The 12,063-nt window shown below is 41.7% G+C and overlaps 1 protein-coding gene across 1 annotated transcript in view; it reads right to left on the bottom strand.

Moving 5' to 3' along the window:
* The window catches only part of LOC126184972 (pro-neuropeptide Y-like), a 48,882-nt gene extending 37,161 nt beyond the window's left edge, over positions 1 to 11,721 (bottom strand). Inside the window, exon 1 of the mRNA XM_049927669.1 lies at positions 11,681 to 11,721. The gene's annotated coding sequence lies outside the window, so the exon portion shown is untranslated. The remainder of the gene's footprint in view (positions 1 to 11,680) is intronic.
* Between the last annotated feature and the right edge of the window lie 342 nt (positions 11,722 to 12,063).

Genomic DNA, 12,063 nt, shown 5'->3' with positions numbered 1-12,063 from the left:
CAGGTGCTGAATGGTTTCTTGGGGAATGGCAGCCCATTCTTCACGGAGTGCTGCACTGAGGAGAGGTATCGATGTCGGTCGGTGAGGCTTGGCACAAAGTCGGCGTTTCAAAACATCCCAAAGGCGTTCTGTAGGATTCAGGTCAGGACTCTGTGCAGGCCAGTCCATTACAGGGATGTTATTGTCGGGTAACCACTCCGCCACAGGCCGTGCATTATGAACAGGTGCTCGATCGTGTTGAAAGATGCAATCGCCATCCCCGAATTGCTCTTCAACAGTGGGAAGCAAAAGCGGTGCTTAAAACATCAATGTAGGCCTGTGCTGTGTTAGTGCCACGCAAAACAAGGGGTGAAAGCCCCCTCCATGAAAAACACGACCATACCATAGCACCACCGCCTCCGAATTTTAGTGTTGGTATTACATACGCTGGCAGATGACGTTCACCGGGCATTCTCCATACCCACACCCCGCCATCCGATCGCCATATTGTGTACGGTGATTCGTCACTCCACACGATTTTCCACTGTTCAATCGTCCAGTGTTTACGCTCCTTAGACAAAGCGAGGTGTCGTTTGGCATTTACCGGCGTGATGTGTGGCTTATGAGCAGCCGCCATGAAATCCAAGTTTTCTGACCTCCCGCCTAACAGTCACAGTACTTGCAGTGGATCTTGATGCAGTTTGGAATTCCTATGTGAGGGTCTGGATAGATGTCTGCCTATTACACATTACGACCCTCTTCAACTGTCGTCGGTCTCTGTCAGTCAACAGACGAGGTCAGGTTGTACGCTTTTGTGCTGAACGTGTACTTTCACGTTTCCACTTCACCGTCACATCGGAAGCAGGGGACCTAGGGCTGTTTGGGAGTCTGGAAATCTCGCGCACAGACGTATGATAGAAGTGACAACCAATCACCGGACCACGTTCGAAGTCCATGAGTTCCGCGGTGAGCCCCATTCTGCTCTCTCACGATGTCTAGTGACTACTGAGGTTGGTGATATGGAGTACTTGGCAGTAGGTGGCAGCACAATGTCCCTAACATGAAAAACGTATGTTTTTGGGGGTGTCCGGATACTTAAGATCACATAGTGTAGATAGTCGTTTTAACCTCGCTCTATTTGTGAGTGGAACAGGGAAGGTAATGACTGGTAATGGTACAAGGTACCCTCCACCTATACACCATATGGTGAATATCGCACTTCGAATGGCCAGATAAATCACCCTATAAAACCCATAAATTATCTGAGACTGTTTAGAATATCGCGTGGGACGTAGCAGCCACCATCCCCGCAATGCTTGGACCTTAGCATATTCAATAGGATCACGCTGAGTAAATCACTGGCTTGTTGAAAGCAGCCTTTTGGGTGAGACCTTATTTTACTTGATTTGTGTTTGGAATATTTTTTTAGTTACTTTATCACCACCTGATTGCCACCTCATGAATTTCTACAGAAAACAGTTTCCACGCAGGCAAACACCAACAGTGGAAAAAAAGAACGGTAATCTGATGTGACATTTCTACTGTACGATGGATGTTTCAGAACATGCTGGTGCAGAGTCAGCTGGGTGTACATTTCAGGGATAATTTTCAACAAATTCTGCGTTTGTTGATGGTAACCCGCTGAAAATGTGTAGTGGAAGTGACGTAAGAGGTGATACCAAAGGTAATAATGAATACCGCGACCTTCGAATAATCCTGTTCTAAAACGATACAGCTTCCGCTCACTTTGTAACAGAAGTCCCATTGCATCTCGATGATGATCTTAACCGAATAGTGACACGGCAGCGTACTGTCCTTGAAATTCCACCATTTTCACCTGATATTACCCTATAGAGCTCAGTTAAACAGATCATAAGGTGGTTTACGGAGTATAAATGTAGGTGTAGAAGTGTATCGGAAAAAAAATCGGAAAAGGTAGAGAAAATGTGAGAATTCGCTAAGGATGACTCCAAAAGTTTCGATGAGAGTTAACTAAGGAAGCCCCCTAAAGTTTCGATGCTAAGGTGTAACTACGCGTGTACGAGTGTATTTCAGGCAACCTCAAGCATATATTACAGAGAACGTAAAAAGTATTGGATGTGTGTATACTAGCTTAAGAAAGATATATTGCTTGCCTAGCACATATATTTTGTTTACTTTATTCTCTCCAAGTGACTTTTGGGTCCTCTGTACTTTCCAAATAACCTTTGTGTGTTGGATAGGTGAGACTTCAAGTAACATGAAGAAATTTTTCCGTTTGCAGAGGATCTCGTAGGAACGCCGAAAGAATAACTCAGAATGTATGCTGAGGCACAGTATTATATTTGAACTGAAACACTGAACAGGCCTTTCAAAATGCAGCCGTTTCTCAGTAAGTAGCAGCAGTAGTAAGAAAGTACTACAAAATCATTATGCTCCCGTAGAAGTCTTGTATTGTATTTGTTGCAGTCTGAAATCGAGTGACGGATGGAAATTGTGAGCTAAAGAGAAAAAAAGTGTAAGTTTCTGTCGACATCTGAACACGTTTTATGACTTGCAACTTGTACGTTCCGCCTTGAACGGGTTAATCAGGTACAGTAGCGCAACAGACTCCCCAGCAACGAAGTTTATAACCCAAGTTATAGGGATACAACGTTAGTTCTACGGCGCCGTCAGGACGGCAGAGGAGTATCGACATTTAAACCGAGCATCAAACCAACAAGAGTGCCGTGCGGTTCCCTCCTTCAAATATTTCGTGAAGTAGCAGGCAGGAAGCCGCGGCTGCGGCGCCGTCATTCACGCTGCTGCCAACTCAGTACTTATTGTCTGATGTTGGCGGATGATATCCGGATGACATCTGGTCTCAGCCCATTCTTCTTGCTTAACTGTGGATTTCTTAAATCAAAATGTGCTGAAAACTACAAGATCTACATCTGCATCTACAGACGTAAGCCACCGTATGGTGCACGGCGGATGATAAGCGCTCTGTACACCTGTATTGATTTAAGAATCATGTTAAAAACCTTCAGAAAACAGGATATATTGCGAAAAATTTATGTGGATGGGATCCGACTGAAACGTATAATACATCCTGGTAAGTTGGATCCGTGGGGTGGTTCGAGTTCGAGTCCTGAGTTTGCAGTACATATCCTTAAACAATTACACATTAAACTGCAGTTGTGACCGACGTTTAGACTTTTGAGCTACTCTATAAATTAGTGCCTTACTGCATTTTCTGAAAATTTCCATTAAATGTAGTGCCTTCATGACAATTTTTTCGTTTTTCTCTTTTTTCAGTCGAAATAATACGGAGCTATGAAACGTTAATCATTCATAAATTACTTGGGTTTCTAGGTTAATTTATGTCAGTGACTTTTCATCCTCACAAATAAGGGAGCAAAGAAACATTTTCATGTGGTTTAGTGTTTTCTACATTATCGCTCAGTCATACTTAGCAGTAACGTCCACCCCGGGAGCTGAGTACGCCAGCACGGTAGCTCCGCGTGTTCGGTCAGAGGGCTGTTCCCTTCTGTAATACAAAACTGAGTACAGGAATCAACGATCAACGTGAATGGATGTCTTGTGACGTCCGCGCAGACCAAACGCAACGAACAATACAAAAAGAAAATGGTCAGTGCGAGAGAATGTCAATCTTAAGGGCCCGTTTTCGATTCCCGGCTGGGTCGGAGATTTTCTCCACTCAGGGACTGGGGGTTGTGTTGTCCTAATCATCATCATTTCATCCCTATCGACGCGCAAGTCGCCGAAGTGGCATCAAATGGAAAGACTTGGACCCTTCAAACGGTCTACCCGACGGGAGGCCCTAGTCACACATTTACATTTTTTACTTAGTAGTAATATTAACACTACTTTAGTAGTATTGGCCTCAAAAGTTTGCATTCCAGATATTTGCATCTTAGTTTAAGTTAGGCTTTATATTTATGCCTGTACCTAGGTGTTAAATATCATCCCGTTCCTATGTTCCAGTACGTCAATCTCTCCAGCAGCCCAGAAAATAAAAATACATCGATGTAAAAACTCCAAGAAAATCTTTATACGCAGTGCTTTATGACGGAGTAGCTAATGCGTAATACATTCAGTGTTCCAATAGTGGTATTTTTCAGCTAATCGTTTTATCAGCACAATACCCAATAAGTATGTGACTGGTCGAGTACCTCTTCAGTTTAGATTCCAAGCCGAGGGTAGGTCATTGTCGATCATTTGTTAACTGGAAGTCACACATCTAAATAAAAGATGTGAAAAAATTGTTTATTCACTCATGAGTTAAAAAGTACGATCACTTGCATTGTAGCGTGTTGGTCCACCTTTGGAACGCAAAACTGCAGTGGTTGGACTGGACAAGTCCCTGGTAGGGCGCCAGATGCCTACACGCAGGTCACACAATTCGCGGTGGTTTGTGGGCGTTGATCTAATATACGACAGTGCGCTCAGATCGAATGATTTTGGTGTCCAACACATCAGCGTGAGTTCACCATCATGCTTCTCAAACCACTGCACCACGATTGTGAGCTTGTGAAGGAGAATTATCCTGGTAGAAGACGTCGTCGACATCGGGGAAGGCGTCAGACATGAAGGGTACAAGTCACGTAATCCACAACTATTGGTGCCATCGACTGCTACCACAGGATCAAGAAAGCCAACATGTATGTCCCCCTTGACATAATACTGCCCCCATCTGTCTGCGTCCGTGGCATTGCTCAGCCGTTCACCTGGATGATGGAGTATCTGTACACGGTCATCGACTTGGTGTAACAAGAAACGTGACTCATCCAACCAGGCGACAAGTTTCTACTGATGACGGGCCAATCTAGATGATCACTCGCGCACTGCAATCGTAATTGATGATGTTGATGGGTCATGATGGGAGTACGTAGAGGTCGTCAGTTGTGACGCCCCATGTTCAACAGCATGTAGTAAACGGTGTGCTTCAGAATATTTGTGCCTGCACTGGCATTGTACTCCTTCATCAGATCTGTCTCAGATAACCGCCTCTCCTGCTTTGCAAAGCGACCACGTCTTCCACCTTCAAGTTCTGTGGTGAGGCATGTCGCTTATTCGTATTTTCACCGTCCTTCAACCACTTGTCATACATGATAGACACTAGCACGCTAACAGCCTCCCAGGGTCCGCGGTTCCAAGATGCTCGTTCCTAAACGCCGAACAAGTTGTCCTTTTTTGTAATTGCTCATTTCAGTGGATTTTCCCATTCGGGGCTTCTATCGTCGTTAAAATGATTGCACATTCGTCTGTGCTCCGCTTATATACTTTACTTACCGCGTCACGTAACTCGCAGCGCGACCTGGCGGCTTTCAATGTCGCTGTAGGCTGTGGTCGTGACGTTATAACGCATCAGTGTAGATTACAGAAATTTAACTCAAATGGAACCAGGGATTTCATCTGGATGTTAACAGCAACAACTACAATAAAAATATGTTGAACTACGTCAACTATAGAAATTACGAGGGCTATTCGGAAAGTAAGGAACGATAGGTTGCAAAATGGAAACCACAGTGAAAATTAAAACTGTTTTATTTGCGACGGTTAGCTACACCTTCCAGCTACTTCTCTACACAGTCGCCGCTCAGACTTAGACATCTGTCGTAGCGTTGTGCCAGCTTTTCAATTCCCTCGTTACAGAATACAGCCGCCAGTGCTTTTCGACAGATTTCTACTCTGGACTGCAGCTCGTTGTCTGTGTCAAAATGTTGTCTTCACAGCCAGCGGTTCATTTGAGCAGAGAGGAACCTCAGAAGTAGCCAATTATGGGCTGTATTGTGGGTGATCAAGCAATTCCCATCGAAAACGCTGCAGGAGCATATTCATTGCCGCTGCAGAGTGCGGCCGAGAATTGTCGTGTAGAAAGAACAGCATGACAATTATGTTATGTGGATTGCATAGCTTCAGGTGAAATCTTTCGCCAGCCTCTCATACTGGGTGGGAGACGCTAATTTCTAGCCATCTTTACGTTTTCACTGTGAGCTCAGAACTGAAAAGAGTGACATGATGCGACTGACGGGCGTACTAGATACAGTGCCCAACGCATCTGTGCAAAGCTTCATCAGATTTTCATTGTATGTTCCATTTCGCGACCGGTCGTTCCTTACTTTCTGAATAACCCACGTATTTCATGCTTTCGATACTGTAATTAAAATTTCCCGAATTTGCAACTAATAATGAAGAAAACTGTCTTATGACAAAAATTGATATATAAACTGATCTTCAATTTAGCATGATGTTTATACTCATACAACAACATCTTACAATAAAATTTCAATATGATGTTACATTTGAGTGATGCAGAACTCTCCACACATATTACTAATGTATATGATCAGAAATGACTTCAAATATATCTCAAAAAATATCGTACAGATATATCAGCACATCTGTAATTCTGTGCAAATTTGTGAAGAACTACTGTCTTAATGCTATATTTTTCTTTTAGTGCCTTAACGAGAATAATAATTTGTTTGCAACATTCATCCTTATACTGCCATTTTTTTCATAATGTGCAACAAAGTAGTGAAAGTTCAGCTACATTGTGTCTCATAACTGTTCTCATTTACAGCAAAAATTGTAAATTGTTTCCCATTTATATATAACTGTCATGAAATTACTTTTTGACCAAATTCGGAAAACAAGAGACTATTCATCGGTTATGACTGGGGTAGGGGGAAGGGGAAAGTATATGATTTAATCAGTAATAGGATTTTTAACATTCTTTTTTCAACTAAAATTCCTCGCAAACAGTTCTGTTCACTCAATGACGACTTAAGCGTAGAAGCTAACTGTAACGAGGTACCGGCTATAGCTATCTCGAAGATAATCGTGTTGTCTCTACAGACTTATTTCTGCCTGAGGTTTATTGAATTATTAAACGAGTGGAGGACCGCGAAAGCAAGAAGGAAAACTCCCTATACAGGTAAAAATGACGGACATAAACTGAAGCTGAAGTTAATCCGAATTTCTAGAGCGTTGTATTAATTTAAGTATTATTTTTTACAAAAATAGGAATATGAATGAAATAAAATTCTTATTAGCATTCAAAAAGTTTGCCGTTCCCGTTTGAGATGTGGCCACTCCACGAGCATTACGTGGCATCGTGGCGGGGCTACATGCACATAGTTTCTTCTTAGCTGTCTGGAATCCGTACTTACTTTCTGGTAAGCCCAGTGGACAACTGCAATGGAAGTTAACAAACTGCATCACATAGCAATGCTGTGACATTAAAGAAACTGCAGAGTCTATTTTATGTAAATCTGTTACTTTAACCCTGTCATTAAATCGGCCGACAGAATATTATAAAGCTAGCGGTGCAATCCAGCATTGTCTAATCAGTTACTTTTTTTAAAGAAATGGTATTTACACTCTTCCCACCACCCAGCGCACGCCCATCTACACCTTCAAAAGAATGCTCACAAGCGTCTCTTTTGATCTTCGTCTCACGCGGCATTAATTGACGATGACAATTATTAAACAGGCAGTGTATGGTCTTCACAAATGTCTCACTCTGCCTTTCGTAACGGGTAACAGTTTGAAGAAATAGCCCTGTGTCTTGAGAAATCTTCTAGTGAAGATGCCTGGAGTGGTTCCACTATCAAGAGTTCGACAGAATTGTAGTTATAGAAGTTGGAAAACCAGGAAAGTTGTAAAGACCCATTAAATGACGGAATTTTATTTCCAACACTTAAGTGCACTCGAAGTAGCAAGAAATTGCGCAAAACCATTGATATTTGTTGCTCTGCTCTAGCCGCCCATGTTTTGTGTGGTAAGAATAACGAAAGCACGCGGCATGTTTCCCAATGAATCCCAGACCATTTGGAATATTCTAATGATATGCTTGTTGCTTCAAAAAAGATCAAAACTAAAGAATACTCTATAAAGGAAGACAATGGTTTTAAGCTCCGTTGACGATGAAATCTTTAGAAACGGTAAAAAAATCTAAAAAAGACGTGTAGGAAATTCGTCTAGTAAATCGAAATTAAATGGGTTCTATAAGAAAAACTGGGTATGAGAGGGTTAGAAGCACGTAACACGTTTACCCTCCTGCTAATTTTAAATGTACAAGCTGGAGTGTGTAATTGACTAAGCCACTCCGGTAAGAGTAGTTCAAGAATAGCAGGGTTTTTCCCTGTTCCTTAATAATGAAATAGTCAATTTATTGCTTAATTTTCGATCTATATTGTTTTATAGTCTCTTTGTAGTCATAGATGTTCTCACGTGGATGTCCGCGCTCAGAATTAAGGGCAACGATGGTTATGCCTCTGTGGGTTGAATTATGTGTTAACCTTCCGATGACGCGTTAGTTTGTCTTGTCAGATGTCTGTCAGAGATATTTGTTCATTATTCTGTGCCAGGGCTGAACATGTCGTGATACACCTCAACCTCATTTTTCACTTAACTGCTCATAGCGTCGTAGTGTGTGTTTGGCAGCTTGCATTCAGCAAAAGTGGCTATATCCATTGTCTTCATGTTAAGCTACTCATATTCCTACGAAATAGGTATCGATATATTTAAAACCTGTGGAGAAATCTACAAAACTGAAGCAATTTTTCATTTCACTTCGCAATTCCAGTAATGGGAAAATGTGGACTGCATCTTTATCGTGTTCAGTGGTAATTGTTTCATTTAATTTACGTATATTGCACCAGTTTAAGAGACAGGTTTGTAGAAATCGTTACTGACTGTGATTTTAATGAAGAAACCAATCGCAGCAAGAGGAATTAGGGATATAGCACAAGACCGATGATACAGTATGGAAACTTTACTGCTGACATTTGTAGTTTAAAATTATTTTTAGATGTACAGTAACATTTTTCACCTACCAATAGAGCTCTCTCTGAGTTTGTGCTTTGTCTCTAGACATACTGTTACTGTAACGTAAAATCACAATAAACACATTACATTTTCCTACTTGCCGTAGTTCGCCCTGATTTAATGTTCCTATCACGCTGAGATGTTATCGGTCAGGTGGCGCTATCGCTTCATTGAAATTATATGGATTCTAGTAGTTTAATGATGAAACTGGTAGTTAACTGCTCAATATCAGTGCATGAAGTGGCTTAGCTCTAAATAAAGAAACGGTAAAGTGTGGTAACTAGGATCGCAGATGTTTTAAAAATATGATACACGTCAACAACATGGACATCATTTTAAGACTGCCACTGAAGGAAAATATTATATTCTTTTGGTTACTACTTTATCTTGTTGGAAGTTATAATATGGATAATGAAACGTCATCCATGCCTTTTACTGTCTCAGTACTGAGCAATTTCGCTCGATTCGAGACAGTAATTCTTTACTTAAGAGGAATTTAGGATTCACTGGAACAAGGGTACCGAAGTGCCGGCCAGCAAGGGTATGATATTAACTGGTTTCTAACGCCCATATAAACAAATGTCGGACTTGGTACCCATTTACATAAAATCTACATCATTCATAACTACATCATACCATCTTACAAGGGGCGCCATATTCTCCTTCAGCAGGTTTCGCAACGTTGTGGAAGATAAACTGGGACATATTATGTATACTTTCTAGTTTAGTTAGAATTATGTTTAATTCATTACTTGCAGCTGTGTATGATATCATAATACATGATGGATGATACGGCACCCCTTTCTAGTAAAGCCTGAATTTTCGATTATTACTTAGTCATCGTCCGGTATTGAAGAAATCTGTCGCCTTAAATTATAGTGTGATTTAAATTACTTGGCATCTGACGTTTATGGTTACAAGCTGTGTCGCTGTCACGTCAAGAACTGCCAGCGGGCAGCTGTCGCAGCATTCCGCTCTCCAGAACCACAGCAAATCTCTTCTACAAAAATGTCGTCTCTGCAGAGCGAGGGCTCTTTAATTCTAACGAGAGTGAAGCACCACAAAGCCAAGGAAAAACTTATACAAACCAAAAATTAATCGGAATTTCTGGATTAGTGATACTAACTTCGATATAATTTGTTAGAAAAATAAGAAGGCGAATGAACTAAAATTCGTAATACTATTGCAGAGGTTGTGATTTGAACCTGACAGCTGTGAAGTGTGCCAGTCCGGTTTGGCTGGGACGTGAGACCGCACGCCTTCAGTCAGATCGTGGCGAGCTTTAGTAAAAGCAGTCTGGATTCCACAACTTCAGCGTCTGTTTTGTGTAAATCTGTTAGTTTAACCCCTTCACTCTTGACCCTTTGCAGCAGCTCCCCCCCCGCCTCTTCCCGCTCCCCCATCCACACTCTTTTTTTAAAGTACGTTTTCGATTGCTCCTTTTGATTACCTTTCATTTTGAATTAACCAACGACAAAAATTATTAAACAAATAGAGTACGGTCTTCACAAATTACTCACGTCTCGAATCACGGTACTTCACCTCTGTGACACTGAAATTACAATCGCTGGAATAATAATACGAAACTTATTTCATTTAAATTCTTCGTTTTAGTAACAAACAATATCGGTTTTAACATCGTCACTTTAGGAATTCAGTCACGTAAAGGAAGCTTTTTCTTGATTTCGCGGTCGTCCCCTGTCGTTGAATTAATCAAAGCTCAGCCTGCAATAAACTTGCAGGACACAGTTATCTACAAGAGATGTGTAGTCGTCTATATACTTACAGTTAACTTTTACATTTAAGTCGAAGGGGACTGAGTATAGCTGTTTGCGAGAAATTTCAGATTGAAAAAAGTCTCGTTGAAAAATTATATGACTTTTGTAGGAGATGGAGGCTTTAAAGAGATTTACTGCCGCCGAGGAGAGTGCAATGCTGTGATGGCTGCCTTCGCGCCAGAAATAAACAACTTTTAACATTAAATGCCAAACTGTTTTAACTCATACTGTAATGTGAGGACGAGATATATTTTCTATTAGGGATAGATTTCTTATTTACTGAACGGCCTTGTGCTATAAAGGATGTGAAGAAAATCTGAAAGGTACCTGTGATACAGATCTCCAAGAAGGTCCAAACCTTTTTTTCTTGAATTTTAATTGGGGTAAGGGCTAAGTTACTTTTAAGAAACGGGCAAATTTTTCACATGTAGGAAACATTATCACACTTATTACGTGAAATCTAAACTACTGAAAGCAATGAAACACTTTTTTTGTATATTACTTACCAAAATGACTCGGTCAGCAACCGGTGGTTCCAGACTTTCGTATCGCATTGCGTTTGCTATGTGTAAGCCTCGGAAAATAACGTTCGTTCGGAATTTTGTAAATATTTAACTCACAACGAATATTAAATTTGAAGTCTGTACAAAAATCATACAAAAATCGCGCAAAAATTCTGAAATTCGCATAGATCTCTGCAACATCTCTACAAATGTCAAACCTATGATATTAATTTTAATAAGGGCGTAGACGTGTTTTTACATGGAAACAGGTGGGATTTCCACGCCCGGAAAAGTTCCGTACTTCAGAAAAGGCAGGCACACTGCTTTGTGCAGAAAAACTGACGACACAGTGAGAGCCGACAGTGCTAATACAGCCCCACGGATGTATCGACAGCGAGAAGATTCGAGCCCCCTACCTGTCAAATGGAAACTACTTTAAATCGAACTATAATTCAGGCCAAGCTGAAAAATCTAGGTAATAAATTTTTTTTCCCCTGGAACGCCTTCCATGAACGGATACAGAGTGGAGTACGTAGTGCCTAAGTAATACTCGGCTGAAGCTAGTGGGCAATTCGGGCAGTGCGCGCGGCGCCGCAGACTCACCTCTGGTAGCAGCAGCGGCGAGAGGGCGGGAAGGCGGGAAGCTGAACGCTGGGGCCGCCTGCCGCCGCCCTTATATACTGCCCACCGGCGCGGAGGGGGCGGCGTGGGTGGCGCGCCTCTCGCCATTGGTGCGCTCGCCGCCCTGCGGCCCCCTCCACAGCGACACGTCCTAAGCTCCTTATCACTCATTCTACTGGCAAACAATTTATAAATTTCACCGAGATATTCCGCCAGCGAACTTTGTCATTTCCTGTGGGTGGTGTAGTGTTAAACCGAGTACCAATGGTTAAGGTTAAGAATTTCTCATCTGTTATCATTTGGTGTTCTAGAAGAAGTAGCATATTTTAATAAGGAAGAATGTGGTACTTCGGAATTAGTAATGT

Source organism: Schistocerca cancellata, chromosome 4, assembly GCF_023864275.1.
Source record: "Schistocerca cancellata isolate TAMUIC-IGC-003103 chromosome 4, iqSchCanc2.1, whole genome shotgun sequence".
NCBI classification, from domain to species: Eukaryota; Metazoa; Arthropoda; class Insecta; order Orthoptera; family Acrididae; genus Schistocerca; species Schistocerca cancellata.
Note: the sequence above shows the minus strand (reverse complement) of the source record. Positions and strands in the feature narration are given on the sequence as shown.